Source organism: Equus quagga, chromosome 12 (assembly GCF_021613505.1).
Source record: "Equus quagga isolate Etosha38 chromosome 12, UCLA_HA_Equagga_1.0, whole genome shotgun sequence".
NCBI classification, from domain to species: Eukaryota; Metazoa; Chordata; class Mammalia; order Perissodactyla; family Equidae; genus Equus; species Equus quagga.
This window is the reverse complement of record NC_060278.1, coordinates 77,499,189-77,516,386: the sequence shown is the minus strand read 5'-3', so window position 1 is coordinate 77,516,386 and position 17,198 is coordinate 77,499,189.

The window sequence follows — 17,198 nt, the reverse complement described above, 5'->3', positions numbered from 1 at the left end:
ATGGTGTGCCAAGTGGTGCCATGTCCATACCCGGGATCCCAACCGGCGAACCCGGGGCCGCCAAGAAGCGGAATGTGCGCACTTAACCTCTGTGCCACTGGGCCGACCCCTCTATATTCTTTCTTAAAACTGGATGTGAATCTACTATTATCTCAAAGTAAAAAGTTAAATTTAAAAAATGTAAATAGAAGTGGAACTGACATCCTCTGTCGAAGAATTGTAGGATCCTTTAGCCTGGATTCCATCATGATGACATCAGGATGGCGTGATGCTGTTGGTTTGTTACTATAGAACGATCCATTAAGCAAAAGAGGAAAAAGAACTAAGCTTTCAATAAGGAAGGTGTGTAGCTGGTAAACAGTAGCCTCGCAGGTGTAAGCTTTTGTGTGAATAAAGTGGACTTTTCCTCTGAAGATGTAACCCACTGGGGCACAGAGCTTGGCAAGGCGAAAACGGGGTAGATTTTAGCCCCCAATAGCTAACCACATGATGAAAACAAAAGTCCTTCTGATCTTGAATGACAGGGATGATGTGCAGAAGAAAAATAGGGGTCATTTTCAGTCAAAGGGAATGGCCAGCCAGAAAGCCCTGCAAAGTATACATGAGACTTCAGGAAGATTCTTCAGGATACTGTTGGTAGAAGACGATTTCCAGAGGCAAGTGAACCAGCCCACCGTGTTAAGCTGCTTCGCTAAGCAGTGCTCACCAGCTAAGATGAATGAATCTTTGATTTTAGAGTGGAATTCAGCGGGGAAAATTAGAAAGTGTTTTTACCACCATCACACTGCAGACACTCCCATGGTGTTCATATCTTGTTTTTACTATTTTAGCGGACTTACTTCCAAGCCTAGTTTTCCTCATCTGTAAAATACCTACCATACAAAGTTATTGGAAAAGTGGAAAATATGAACAAATTCCCTATCACAGTGACTGACACATGGCAAGCTAGAACTTTCAAGAGATCCTCTCTCTTCCCGATCTTGTCATGCAAACTCAATAATATTTTGAGTTGTTCTCTGCAAAATAGTATTCTACAATTAGCTGTGACAAGTATAACATGTGATGGAGTATTATACGTATCTCTTAAACCTGTGTTTTAGTTGCAAGTTCATAGACTAATTACAGAATTAAAAATTGTTATTAGCTCAAATAGCTGGTTATGTCTTCCCTGCTTGCCTATTGGAGAAAAGACATGCCATTTTAGCAGACAGCATTTTCAATAACTCAAATGTTTCCATTCCATTATAACAGATGACATTTCTGGCGTTTATTAGTGGGTTTTGCTGTCAAGCGTTAGATCCTCCAGATTACCCTTGAATAGTTTTTTAGATTGCTTTGTAAGGGATTCTATTTTCTTTTAAATCTCAATGAAAATAAGAAACAGACAACCAAAATTTAAAATTTTAGTTAATTTCTTATAAAAGTAACATATATATATATAGAAAGCAAAAGTTCAAATAAAATGGAACAGTACAAATGAAAAGTAATTGTCTCCTTCCTTCTGACTCCCGAGCCCCAATTCACACAGACAACCATTTTTGGCCATTTTTAACTCTTCTATTGGTTATTTTCCTAATTCTGAGTAATGATGTTAACTTTTTTAAATTCACTTTGCAAACTTTAAACTGTCTATTGACATTGATTTTCAAAAGCAGTTCACCTCATTCCTACCCCTGCCCTATTTACTTCTTTTTCTTTTCAACTTTTGTTAGTTTTGTTTTCATTTTTATTTATTTCATTGATTATCTTTATAATTTCAAATGATATACTTATTCCTGGTTCTTAGTATTTTCTTTCTTCCAATATCCTCAGTAGTCTTAAATTTCCCCCGTATTTGGCTGAGTCACATTCTTGAGTAGAATTTTCAGAAAATCTATTTGAGTCTTTTCGCGTGAGAAAACATCTTTGTTTTTCCCATACATATGCTTGATTGATAGTTGGACTGAGTTGGAACTCTTGGTTCAAAATAATGTTCTCTTCAAACTTGGAAGGCCTTAGTATATCATCTTCTGGCATCTATTGCTACTGATGACAAGTTTGATGTCATTCTTATTGTAATTTCTTGAGAAATCACATTATTGCTGTTGTTCCTCTTTGAAAACTTTTGGGTTCTTTTTTTTAAAAAAATGATTTCAGATATGGGTCTTTTTCCATTTGTCCAAATCTCAGTAAGCCTTTTAAGCAGAACACTTATGTTTTATTTGGCAATAGGAAATATGTTGCTATGATTTCTGTGATTATTTCAACCAGTTTTCAACCCTCCAACACCCCCCCCCCCCCCCAATTTTTGTTTTCTCTTTCTGGAACTTCTATTATGTGGGTGGTATATCTCATAAACAGACCCTTAATGATTTTAACTATTCTTTGAAATAATTTTTCTGTTTTCTTTTTTATATCTTTGTTTTTAGTCTTGGTCTTTCATAATCTCTTCCCATCACAGTAGCCAGATTGAGCCATGGTTAGCATAAGTCAGACCATGACATTCTTACTCAAACCCTGCAGTGGCTCTCCATTCCTCTGAGAGCAAAACATAATTCTTGCAACAGCCAATAAAACCCTCCAGGATCTGCCACTGGTACCCCTCTGGCTTCCTCTTCCACCACTCTCACCCTCACTCATTCCAGTTCAACTACACAGCCTCTTTGCTCTGCCTCCCCAGGCTCACCCTTGCCTTAGAGACTTTGTCCAAGCTTCTCCCTCTCTCTTGAACTCTCTCCCCTTGTTGCCCCCATACTCTCTTGACCCACTTCCTCCTCTCTCTCTAGTCTTTGCTTGTATCTTAATTTCACAATAAGGTTGGCACTGATGGTCCCATTTGAATTCCAAAACCTACCCCAATCCCTAGTATTCACATTGTCTGTTTCCATGTTCTCTTATTTGTTGCCTAATACTCGTTGTTCACCTGTTTATTATGTTTGTATTTATTGTCTGTCTCCAGCATCTAGAAGGTCAGCTCTGAAGGACAGAAGTCAGTGTCTGTTTCCACCAAGCAAGCACCTAGTACATAGTATCAGAATCAGGCACATAGTGGATATTTAACTAATATTCATTGACTGAATGACTAATTTGATGCGCTGGAAAATTAAATGATTTATTTTCTTCCAGCTCCCAATGAAACATTTTATTCAGTAATTCTATTTCAAATTTATCCGAATCCTTTCCTTTTCTCCAATTGTTCTTTCATCATAGCTTCCTGTATTTGTTTTACACTTGTGTAATCATCTCATATTGCTCCGAAAATAGTAATTAGAATATATCTAAATTCTTTTTTCCTTGAATTTTATTGAGAGAAAGGTGAATCCTGATTTCCAGTTCATTCAGTCATTTTTGTTTTATGTTATATGGCAAAATGCAGCAATCGAGACTTGATTATCAGTGCCAGATACTTAAATTAGCTTAAGCAAAGAAAGGATTTTTTCTTCTTTTTCTGCTGATGTAATTGAAAAGTCCATGGGTATATTGGTCTTAATTTATAGCCGAATCATTTATCTCACTCTCTATCTTTTGGATCTCGTGGTGGGCGAGATGTCCATTCTGTCAGTTTACCAACCCTAGTGATATGTGGGAATCTCTCCAAATACTTGCAGGAGAATAGTTGCAGTGAAGAATCTGATTGGCCTGGTTTGTGTCACATGATTAATATTAAGCCAAACCTTGTGGCCAGGTGTTTGAGATTCTGTGATTTTTCAGACCTGGGTCCCATGTTCCCAAAGTGGAAAGAGGTAAAAGGTGAGCAGCCGCACCCAAAATACATGGATAAATTTCCCTGAAACAAAGAGAGATTTTTACTGTTGTAAGGAGGAGGAAACAACAATTGTACATCAGACATCATCTCTGTGCATTTTGAAGACAACAATGGATTCTCCTTTTTTGATCAGATACCTTCAGCTAGAAGGTTAAATAATGATATAGAAGATCGTTTATCTTCAGGGAAAACCGCCTGAGTACAACCAGTAAACTATTTTATTAATTACTTTTTAAACTAGTTGAAGCAATATCTTCAAATTTCTATCTGGGCAGAGTTATGTATCATCAGGATTCCACTGACTTTGTGACTTAATTTTTATAATCTATCATAAATACCACTTGCTGAATATGAGGTTAAATTCATACGATTAGATGTTCAAGATATTTATTCTTATTTCTTTAAATTCATGCTAGGCAAAATTTTTCCTGGAGAGAAGTAATACCTAAGTTTCTGATAATGCCAGAAAGGAACAAACACTGTAATTAGTTCATTTTAAAAGGTTAAGGAGTGAAGCAAGTAACACAATAACAGAATAATAACATGATAGTAATATTTCTACTAATAAGAACTTTACTGTTGACTATTCTTAAGTATTTCAAAATACTTTCACTAATATCATCTAATCTCTTGTTTTCTCATCTCATGAAATCAGCAGGAGAGATATCATTGTGCTCATTTACCAAACAAGAAAATTGAAGGTCACTGTAGGTAAATATAACTTCTCTATAAACCACCACATCGCTTTTATCATACTGTATTAGAGATCTTTGTTTATGTCTGCACCTCACCTGTTAGGATTATGAGCTACATGAGGGTGGATATCTTGTGCTATTTATTTGTTTATTCCCATTTCCTAGCCAGCGCCTGGCATATATCAGATGACAAAACAAAAAAATGAAAGTTTCAAAACAGAATTTAATTGCCAATGGTCACAAAGCTGAGTTGCATACAGCTGGGATGAAAAGCAAGTCCTTGTCCTTTTCAATACAGTGTGTAGACTGCTCATTAAAATACAATCAGCATTATCTCATGTGTTTTTAAATAAATGAACACCATAACTTTGAGTGGGTCTAGCGAGATGCCATCAGGCAAAGTATGAGTCAGGGTCCCAGCAGGAAGCAGATGACACACTCAAGCTGGGTAATTGAGGAAGGTTAATAAAAGGATTATTATAAAGGTTAGGGAAGAAAACAAGGGATAGTGCAGGACCCTGGGACTAGTAATGACAGCAGGGAGCTGCCTCCACTCTTAGACCTAAAGAGGTAAGGAGAAGTGACTCTCAGAACCAATGTGGAGAGCTGGAAGGGCAACTTTATAGGAACCGGGGTCCTCAGTACATGGAACCAAGTGACTTACAGAGATCTAGCATGCATGGAGCCAGGAGAATTAATACCCTGACTTTACCCTTCTTCCCTCCTCCCATCTCATCCTGGTATACCCCATGGACATAGCCAAACAGAAAATAGAGAGCAAGATACTCCTGTTGATGAATCCATCCAGGCTGGCATCCCCAGAGCCAGGGCAGAGAGTGGGATGGAGAAGGATTGAGAGTGGATCCGGAGGGATCAACACAAGACATCCCACATGAAGAGTTTACTACCCGAAGCGTTAAGTGATAGAAGTGAAAATTCACTTGAGAACTTAGCCTTATGCTTGACTGAAGACTGAGGAAGCTAACGTACTTGGAAGAACCTCGTGTGCTGACAGGGCTGCTGCCAGTCTTTGGAAGAGTAACTTGTTCTTGTCAAGAAGCATAAACAGATGGGGTCCATGGTTTAACTCACCACTTAAATTGTGTGCAGCTGTCAGATGTGACTACAGTCCTGGGTTCCAGAGGGTTGCAGGCTGTAATTTGCATTCAAGATCCTCTAGAGAACAACTGGCATACTCTTTGCACAGTAACTACAGGCTCAATCAATCCACACTGCTAGTATCAAAGGATATTCTTCATTAATTGAATGTGACAGTACATTTACCCCTCCTATTTTAGAGAACAAAATACTGATTCAAAGATTGTTCTGACTATGAACTCCAAACAACACACACAACAGAAGCCAATGAATCAATCTGGTCTATTTCTTCATGAATAGATTCTTCTGTGTAGGGTGTCCGAGTGAGTCCTAACTTGAAAGTCTCAACACTGCTCTCCCTGGCTGAGCCAACAGTAGTCTCCCCTTTAACTTACTTGGCCTGGCTTTTCCTCTTGGGCCATGATGATCTCAGCTGCATGGGTGTGCAACTTGTACACACAGAATATTATGGAAATAACCTGAATAAATCTCTTTCAAGAAGAGAGTCGGACTCAGGCTTCTGGTGTTGGTGTCCAAAAACTGGGAGAAACCACATCTGGTTCTATCCTTGTATGACCCTCATTAATGAACTCATTAACCTTTCTAAACCTTGGTATTTCCATCTATGGAAAGAGATGTTTAACTTCCCTTCCTACCTCCTCAGGGTTTTGAAATCTCTGAAGTGCCACCTAATTATAAAACATTAAATATTAAATATTTGAAAGGGTTTACATTTACCTTTGTTTTCTCCAGAATAGTTCATGGGTGCTCATGAAGTAGTATGTCTTAATTAAACTAGAAGAAAGGTGTTTTATTTTAACCTATCATGAAAAGTTGCATAAAAATGGAAAATTCACTTATTAGTGTTAAGTTTCAGATTTTCTAAGTGAGGAATGGGGATGATAAGAATATTCATTTCTTGAATTTTCTCTGGAACTCAAAGAATACTTTAAAAAAAATCAAGTGACATAAAAATGAAAGTTACTCCTCAGGTTAGTGTAGATAATGAGTCATAACATTTGATATGTCAATTTATTTTCATGTTACATAAACAGTGTTTTGTTACTCTTGACTAATATTAGAGTCAGAGTTCTAATCTGTGAAAATGGAATTTTTTAGGATTTCTATAAAGAAAATATGAAAGTCATGACCTGAATGACTTAGGTCAAGTGGAAGAAACCCCTGGATTTGCAAAGAGAAAGAACACCAAAGAACTGATTTAAAAAAAAATCTTTTGTAAGTTTAGTAAGATTTTGGTTTACTAGCTAGGAATACCCATTCTCATATCATTTATCTATTGCTGCTACAATGCTGTGTTGTAAACCACACCAAAATGCAGTGATTTACAACTGCAGACATTTATGACTGCCTATGAGTATGTAAGTCAGCTGGACAGGTCTTCTGATCTTGGCTGGACACATTCATATGTCTGCAGTCAGCTGTGGGTTGGGAGGCAACTCTGTTGATCTTTGCTGGATGCTATCCCATGTTTGGGGGTGGCTGGTTCTAAGCTGTTCTAGGACGGGTTCAGATGGAATGACTAAGCTTTCCTTCACTGGTTTCTCACATCCCTCTAGCGGGCTAGCCAGGGTTTATTCTCATGGTGGCTGGGTATGTGGAGGCTTAGGCTCAGAACTGGCATATTGCCACTTCTGCACCATTCTTCTGGACAAACTAAGCTACACCACCAGCCCAGATTTGAGGAGTACGCAAAGTCTCCACTGCTGGATGGGAGAAGCTGAAAAATCACATTGCAAAGGGTGTGGATATAGGGAGAGACAGAGAATTGGAGTCATTTTAGCATTCAGTCTACCACACTAGTCTACTTGAATTTTCTTATGAGTAATGGCCAAGGGCTTATAAACACCCGGGAAGCGTTAAAAATTTGGACATTGCTGCACCAGCATGCCAGTACAACAAATAACCTGCAGAGAGCAAGACAAATTTGCACTTAGAGGGATCTATAAGACATGCCAACTGTTTGTATGAATGTACAAGTTTGGCTGCCATACATATTCTGACATCTGAAAAATCCCATTTGTACTTAAGTAATCAAAGCAGATGCAGTATCTGGTGGTGGGACACCCTTCTTGGCCACCCTGACAACAAGATAATTCTTAAGCTGCTATTTATTTTACATATTAGATTTAATTGACAGCATAGGGTATGTCATTTTCTGAAAACTTCTACCTCACTTGCTTGTATTTTGGGAAGGAGGAAAGTTATCTTTACTCAATCATATTTGGAAATATAGGCCTTAATACAAACGGCAGTTGTATAACATATTTACTTGTATTTCTAAACTCTAAACAGTGTACGTGGGGCACAGAGTAGGGTGTTGGGGTATTTATAATTCTTGGCTTCTGCAGCTGTAGACAATTCCTTCATTTAAACATGGAGCTTCAAAGAGGAATTTAGATCAATGACCATAACATTTTTTGCTTGGCCTTTGTTAAAAACTTTTTTCTGTTTGCTTGTATAGATATGGAATATGGAGAAAATAGAATTAAAGGATATTACTGGGAAAGTACAACTAGATAATTACAATGAAATCATTTAAATCACTACAGAAAATGTAAAATTAGGTAATTAAGAAAAGAGTGACTCTAACCCATTTATGGTTTTACATATTTCAGAATATGGCAGAGGCAGCTGCCTGGCCATGATCCCTCCTAAGAGAAAGTTAGAAGTTATAAAATGTAGAGCAATGCATTCAGAGGAGTTGACAGCTTTCCAAATAGTAAAGAAGTAGGAAAATAATCGTTCACGTTGTTCTGCAACTTCCAAGGTTTTTACTAGTTCTAGTCATCCTTTAAAACATGAGTTACTGTATAGAGTATGTATGTAGTGGAAGTTATATGGGAACACTCTTGTTACCCCAATAATTCATTGTCCAAATTTCTAATTAGAATTCTTGTTTCTCTTAAATTTTCATTCCCTTGCCCCTGTTGAATTGCTTTTGAACCAAACTCCTGTGCCAATCTACAGGCTGTTTGTGGAGATTAAGATTTTGTGCCAGCCTTCAGTTCTGGACTTCGTTTGGCTTTTATTCAACCTACATTAACTGATTATTTATTGTCACCTCTTGTTCACTGAATTCATGTATTTATTTCAGTGGAATATTTATAAAATTTAAAAATAATAACCATTTTTAATCCGATGTTGGAGAAAGCTCAGTCGTGCATTCAAAGTCTAGCTCCTACATTATTAATTACATGACACTGACAAGAGGTTTGTTCACCTCCCTAGGCCTCATTTCCTCACCCTTAAATTGGAGATAATAACGATACTTATCTCATATGGTTATTATAATGAAACAGGAGGTAATATGGATAAAGTAAATATTTAGTAAGTAGTCTATAAATCGTGACAACTAGAAGTCACATTACTTTAACATACATCCACATTAACCCAGGGAAGAATCTTTGCTGGGAAATCTGACCAACATAAGAGAAAAGACTAAAAATATTGATATTGAAGTTACCCAAGGAAATAGCCCACTCTGATCACCTTATAGGATGAGCCTCACTCTGCCCATGCACTTACAGCTTCCAATTAGCTTTTGTTCCTGCTCCACTCATTAGAATAAACCAGCAACTAAAGATCACCAGATATTTGTGGGAAGTATCTGATATGAAAAATAAAGACTAATCAAGCAGGAGACAGCAACCAGGTAGGAATAAAGACTAGCCATTAGAAAGACACTTTAAAAATAAGCAAAAGACATTAATATTATGGAGAAAATTGGAAATGAGACCAGGATGTTATAAAAATGATTGCTCAGAGAACAAAAAGGAACTTTTCAAAATTAAAAACGTGATAGCAGAGATGAAAACTGAAACAGAGTTGAAAGGTAAAGTTAGAAAATGCCACAGAAAGTAAAGCAAAAAGATAAAGACAGGAACATAGGAAAGAAGAGATAAGAAAATTAGAGGAAAAATCTAGAAGGTCTGATATCCAAAAAAGGCAGTGTTCCAGAAAGAGAGAAAATTAAGCAGAGGAAGTAATCAAAGGAATAACTCTAGAACATTTCCCAGAATCATAAGACACAATTTTCAAAATTAAAAGCCCACTGAATGCCCTGCATAGTGAATAAAATAATCCAAACCAAAGTCCAAAGTTCACATAAATTTAGAACAGTGGCAGCAAGAGAAAGTGCAACAAATTTCCAGGAAGGCAAAAAAATTTTTTTCATTTGGAGGATGAAGAAAGACAAGCAGATTTCTGAAAAGCAACATTGGAAGCTAAAAGGCAATGGAAAAACGTCTTTCAAATTTTGAGAGAAAATGATTTCCAAACTAGAATTTTCCTGTTCAGCCAAAATATCAATTAATTGTGAAGGGCAGGACAAAAGCATTTTCATACATGTCAACTCTCAAATAACTGATCTCCCTTGTGTACTTTCTCAGGACGTCACATAAAGATAAAATCCTTGAAACCAAAGGATTAAGCAAAATGAGGAAGACAAGACTTGGGAGTTCCAAAGCAGTGACAAGGCAAAGCCAATTCTCAGCCTAATGGGGAAGGGAGAGTTCCAGAAGACAGTGGTGCAGAGACCTGGAGGACAAAGAATTCATACTGGAGAAGGTCAGAAGACTTCTTCAAGAATGTGCAACATGTTTGCACATAGCACAAGGAGATTTCAACAATTGAGGTGATATCTGTCTTGAATTCCCGGTGAGTATGAAACAAGCCGATCAAATGATAAAGCAAGGCATAGGGAACAAAACATTGTGCAGAAAATGAAAAGTGATTATGACAGTTGTATGACTCAGCTATGAATAGCATATAGTTTAATACATAATGTATAGATATACACATTGTTAAATCATATTACATATGTATATTTGGTAAAAACAATATAAATACTAAATATGGAGCTAGCCAAAATTAAGATAAATCTATACCCATGGTGGGATAATGAGGGCAGGGGAAAGATGGGGAAAGAATGTTGAAAAAAGGCAAATTCTTCATCTTCCATATTAAGAAATCTACAGTTAGCAAACAGAGTGAATTAGTAAGTAGTAATAGAAATATATGATTTAACGATTCGGAGCTAAATGCCAAAAGAATCAGGTAAAATAATTGAAAATACTTATATCTGAAGAGTGGGAAATTGGGTGGGATTGGGACAGGGAGCTGCTTCTATTTATAAGAAGCTGTATAGATTTATTTGGCACTTAAAAACTAAGTGTTTGTATAATTTGATGAAAAAGTAGCATTTAGTGTTAAATGTTACTAATAGTAACATTTAAATGTTAAAAACAGCATGTCTATGACTTTGCTCTTATTGATTCAATGTTTTGAAAAATGAAGACAAATATTTCCGAAAAGATACATGTTTGGGAGGGCTATTAAACATGAAGACATTCATACACACATACATATATCCATGCCGTCGCTATCACCAAGTAACTATTTTCTAAATGTAAACACATTCTTCCCCATGTGACTACTGCAGTTCTTTGTCTAATATTTATCTGTCGATTTAATCTCACATTCTTGAGAACCCAAACCTGTCAAGCAACTCCACAGTGAAGGCTAGTCAACAAGAAAGCAGTGGCAAACCTTCTTCTGCTTCCCTCCTTTGGAATAAAAAACAAATATACAAAGATAAGATATAGTATTTTGTTAGTAAAAAACATGCTTCCAAAAATGAACCAAGATAATAATTGGTCTCATCAAAATTTATGTCTTTGACTAAATGAGGGATTGAATATTAAGCACATACAAAGGAGAAAAATAATTATGTAAATAGATAATCTCAATATTTAAAAATTCAAATATCAAGCATCAGCAATTTAGAATCATTTAGTGTGCTTTTTCTGAGTAGCACTGGTTATTGTACTATGAAGACAAAAGTCAATTCTTTTGACATGCTGGGGTGAAAAAGAAAGAAGGCATTAGGACAAATGAATTCTCTGAGTATAGAAATTAAGTAGTATGTTAGCTTTCTTCTGTGGTTTAATCTTAGTTTTCCACCATGGCACATAAAAACATCCTAACATGGGGAACCAGTCAATTGGTATATTATCCGTGGAATGTGGCATCAACATGGATTCTTTTTTTTTACTTTTATTTATTTATTTTTTTAAGGAAGATTAGCCCTGAGCTAACATCTGCTGCCAATCCTTCTCTTTCTTCTGAGGAAGAGTGACCCTGAGCTAACACCTGTGCCCATCTTCCTCTATTTTACATGTGGGACGTCTGCCACAGCATGGCTTGACAAGCAGTGTGTAGGTCTGCACCCAGGATCCCTGGCTGCCGAAGCTGAACGTGTGAACTTAACTGCTGCGCCACCGAGCTGGCCCCCAACGTGGATTTTTTGCCCACCTTCAACAGTCCATCAAAACTCAGCAAAGCTCCATTATACAGAGTTGGCCTCAGCTATTCTGTGAACAATATACATATCAGGAATTTGAGGCTCAAGATATATGCCAAGAAGGCACTATGATTATTTTATACAGAATAAGATAGTTGGATTTTCCTCAATGCCAAGATATTCCTTGATAAGAAATTAGTTCCTAAGGACGGTGGAACCAGAACTCCAGGACACTGGGGAATCATTCACTTGACTATGGTACTAATACACTACGCAATTGCTTCTCAACACCAATGTACACACCAATCCCTTGGGCTTTTGGCTAAAATGCATACCTGACATAGAAGGTCTGAGATGGAGAGCAAGGTTCTGTATCTTTCACAAGCTCCCAAGTGATGCTGCTGCTGCTGGTCAGTGGACCACGCATTGAGTAGAAAGGTGCTAAATGATATCATAAACTTCTCATTTACTAGATTACTAGGTTTTGTATGTTGGCATGAAAGAGAGAAAACTAATTATAGAGTTCAATAGATTGCCAGTCACACAGTAGGAACTCAATTAACATCTTTTGAGTGACTCTGCTATGCTTAGACAAGCATGGAGTTGAAGAGAAACCCCAGAGAACGTGTCTCAGCCATAGTTAATGAGAGCTAGGCTATTATCTATACATGCTTGGTGCAGTTTTATATTTCATTTATGCAAATAATGCTAATGAGGAATGCTGTCTTAATAACTGCGTTTCTCACATATTTGCAGGAAAAATTAATTTGAATAGTTATAAGTTAGATACACCTAATATTATTTTGTGAGGAACATGTATTTTGCAAGGTGATTTCCTCAGATTTTTCTTTATTGTGAGTTTGGCTGTTGCCAGGCTGTTTTTGTTGCTAGGGGGTTATCATGGGCCAAAATACAAATATATTTAGTTACATTCACTTAGTTCAGACAGTTGCCTGTCTTCCTATATGAAACATTTCCTGCTTTAGATCTGTGGTATTACATGGCCTCACTTCTTTATAGTACACTAGTGGAATTAATGAAAGCTGCGAATTCCCTGCCACAGAGAAATAAAGAAATGATACACTTATGAGGCAATAAAAGCTCAATTACTTTAAGGGAGGCAGTGAAAGGTTCAAGAAATCTCAAACTTATTTCTTCCTATAGAACAGAGGTTTGCAAACTACAGCCCATACGCTGCTACCTGTTTTTGTAAATAAAGTTTTATTGGAACACAGACACTCTCTTTTGTTTATATATTGTGGATGGCTGTTTTCAATCTTCAGTGGTGGACTTGAGTAGTTGTGACAGAGACCATATGGCTGGAAAGCCTAAAATATTTACTCTCTGACCTTTCCTTAAAATGTATACCCATCCCTGCCACATAACTAAAGATTATGTTCTCTCTAGTAAATTAACTTGAACAGGTAACAGGAGATAGCATTATTATCTTCACATGCTAAGATTAGAATGAGAGCACAGGACCATTGCAAATCTACTCTGCTTCACCCTTTGGAAGATGCGGTCACAACAAAGCTCAAATAACAGAATATAATTTGTTGGAGTGGGAGAGGTTCTCTCCATTGTCTTTATTTGCAACTTAAGTTTTCTTTTTTAACCATTCCCCCAAACAAAAGTGACTACTTGTTTTTAAGGCATTTTTTTCTCTGCAGTCAAGAATAGGAGGTGTTTTTGCATCTTCATATTAATGGGTTGAAATTTTTTTACTACATTTTTAAGTAAACCATTTTCCAAGTTATTTTTCATTTTTCATCTGTAACATAATTACTGCCATCTGTTGCTTGGCTTAGCTGCTCTTTCCTGTTCTTTATACATGTTTGTATACGGGAATCTGATATTTAATATGTACCAATGGAGGTAATCTATAGTAGGGAAATGCATATATGTTTATAAAATATCTGTATTTACCCAACACACATATATATAGAAAGTGTTTTTATTTATTTATTTTTTTGTGAGGAAGGTTAACTCTGAGCTAACATCCATGCCCATCTTGCTCTATTTTATATGTGGGATGCTGCCACAGCATGGCTTGAAAAACAATGCATAGGTCCACGCCCAAGATCCGAACCCATGAACCCTGGGCCACTGAAGAGGAGCACACACACTTAACCACTATGCCACTGAGCTGGCCCCAAAGTGATTCTATTTTTGATCTACATTAAAGAGCTAACCTGGTACTCTTTTTGTGAATGCAAAATCCCAGCTCAACATTATTCTGTATCTATATGATTCAGCTTGGCATTACAAAGCTGGGTCAACAATGATGTGGAATTATTTATTCATTTTAGTCTTTAAAATCTGAAGGAAACTGGAATATATTTCTTTCCTCTGAGTCATGCAATTTAGCTAGATGAAGAATGAAATTGTCCAAATCCTTGTTCAGTCAATTCCAGAGCATATTATAATGTCAGTGTTAACGTAAAAGATGGTATTCAAGTGAGAAAAAGCAAAACTTCACAGTCTCTGTATATCATTGTAGATTGACATACATGGCAACATCTCTCTCTAATTATGTAGCTGCTACAGCAGCGTTGGGACTTCCTTTTAATAAAATGCATCACTATGCTAGCTCCCTCATTACTCACCCTCACAAATACTTTGAGTACAGTTTTTTTTTTCCATGAAAACCAGCTTTTCTATACTGATCCTGAATTGGTAGAATGACTGAGAACCAGCAATTTGTTCAGGAACAGAAACCCTGGGGAAATACATGAAAAAAACAAAAGACGTTTTTCCTAACCTGCTGGCACAGAGCATTGAAAGGCAGTAGAGAACCGATGTGGAACAAAACAACAGCGTTAGAAGCCACCAGAGTGTTCAGTGTTTGCTTCTATATCGGTTAGTGTAAGTTGTGGCTGCATAGTCTGAAAATCCCCAAATCATAGGGGATTAAACAAGATAGAAACTTATATTCTTTCTCCCTTCAAATCCAGGTGATCCAGGGCGATGTGATTGTTGGGAGACTCAATGATTTCTATCTTTCTGCTCTACCAGCCTAGCTCCTGGCTTCCATTCTCAAGCTCACCATGTGGCTGGAACTTTAGCCATCAAGTGGGCACTCCAAGGAGCAAGAAGGAAGAGGGAAGGAAGGTGAACAAAGCACATTGCTATTCCAAATTGAATTGGAGTTTGTTGGAGGAGGTCATCAAGTGGATGTGACTGCCTGTTGACCTAAGAGCTGGACCGGGGCAATGGGAGGCTCCTCATTCCTTCCCCTGTCCTCGGAATGCATGTTCTGCCCACTATTCCCCCACTATGAGCTGTTTTCAAGGATGCAGCCTTGAGAGAGCAATGTGTTGTTGGGACCACCCAGACTGGATACGTGAATGAACCCAGTTAAGGCCTCTACAGAAACATTTAAGATTCTGGTGGGTGGATGCGGAGATCTGCTCATCTTGTGGCCGCCCAAGACAAGCTTCATATGAAAGTTCCCTTGCTTACTTGCCATCTACCAATCTGGAGTGATCTGCTTTTGTCTTTGGTCTCTTCCTGCCCTCCATGTACTGGGGCCAGTTTCAAGTTTTCCCCCAGGGAACTCTCAAGGTTTTGAGCCAACTGAGTCCTACTGCTAATGGGCTCTAGGGGAATGGATTCTGGACAGGCAACTAGAGCCTCTCTACCTGAGTCTCTTTGAAAAGTAACTTTTCCCCACTGCCTTTACATGTTTTAAATAAGAATATGAAGAGTTATAACCAGTCAAAGAGTTTGCTCTTAGATCCTTAAGGTGAGGCAACTATAGTGAAAGGAGAGAATGCCCGGAGAGAGAAGTTCTGATCTGAAACGAAGTCGTATCCTTGTTCGTTAAAAGCCCTGGAAAATGTGAAAAATTGGTTATCCATATTTTATAGCTGTTACTATATCAGTAAATGGTGAGTGAAATCTTTGTATAAGAAGAAGGGGTGCAAAATTGTAGGATTTAACTTTAGTTTAATTAGGAAAAGGATTATTAGCTGAAACCAGTCAATGGGCCAAAAGATTTTTCTTAAATGGTGAAAGCATTCTTAGTGTTTGAAGCTCAAAAATTAAAAAAAATTTCCTTGAAATTCTGTCAAGACATCACTAGAGACCCAAAGCTTGGTAGTTACATTTCAAGTGAAAGAGGATTAGGGTGTGCTGAGGTTTACTTTTATAGAACAGAGAAGATACCTGTCTGGAAGATAAACTGACTTACGAAGATTATATTTTGCCACTTGTGCGTCGAAATCACTGCGTCAGAGGCTCTGGAGACGGCAGGAGGAAAATAGGATGAGGTGAAGAGGTTGTCCCTCAGTGCTTTTATCAGTCCTGAGATACTGTTTCTGTGGCCCTCACTCCGTAGCATCTGCATTTTCTGTGAAATCAGGCTTCTGCTGAGACTGTCTTTCTTTAAACATTTTTGGATCTGAGCTTCCAAATTCTTTTTTTTCCCAAAATGATGCTTAAGATGATCAGCCAGATTTCAAAAAATGAAGGGTAAAATAGACCTTAAATGAATATCAGGTTATTTTTCTTGTTTTTTTTTTTGATTGTTTATTTTGCTATTTATTTGACTACTTGAAAGTTCTCAATAATTAATCTGTACATAAAATTAATAGCTTTCATAATCATTAGTGATTATGGATTTTACTCTTACAACAATACTTATGTATACTTCACTTGACTGATGAAATTGCAATATATAGCACATTCTAAGCTACATTTAGAATGCATACCTAAATCTGAAAGTATGTAGTCAGATATCAATGATAAATCTGCATGACATGCCTTGTTCTTGTTCCATTTTTCTTGTTTTTTAAGAAGAAAAAAGTGCCACCATTTTGGTAACATAACTAAAGCAGTCTGAAAGGTTTTTTCTTTCACGCGATAGAATTTAGAGAAAAGGCACTGTGCTATTAAGAAAGGGTTCAAATAAGAACCTCCGGGGCAGGAAACGTGTAGCTCTTTTCCACGTGCAGGTGATAATTTTAAGTTGTCTTCTTTTGAGTCTCTGCCTGTCTCAGTGTTTTACTTTTTTTTTTTTTTTTGAGGAAGATTATTCCTGAGCTAACATCTGCTGCCAATCCTCCTCTTTTTGCTGAGGAAGACTGGCCCTGAGCTAACATCAATGCCCATCTTCCTCTACTTTATATGTGGGACGCCTACCACGGCATGGCTTGCCAAAAGGTGCCACGTCTGCAGCCAGGATCTGAACCGGTGACCCCTGGGCTGCCGAAGCAGAAAGTGTGAACTTAACTGCTGTGCCACTGGGTCGGCCCCTCAGTGTTTTATTTGATAACAGATTTCACTGAGTCAGAACTTGGCCATTTCATCACAATGAGTGTTCTTATTTACCAACTAA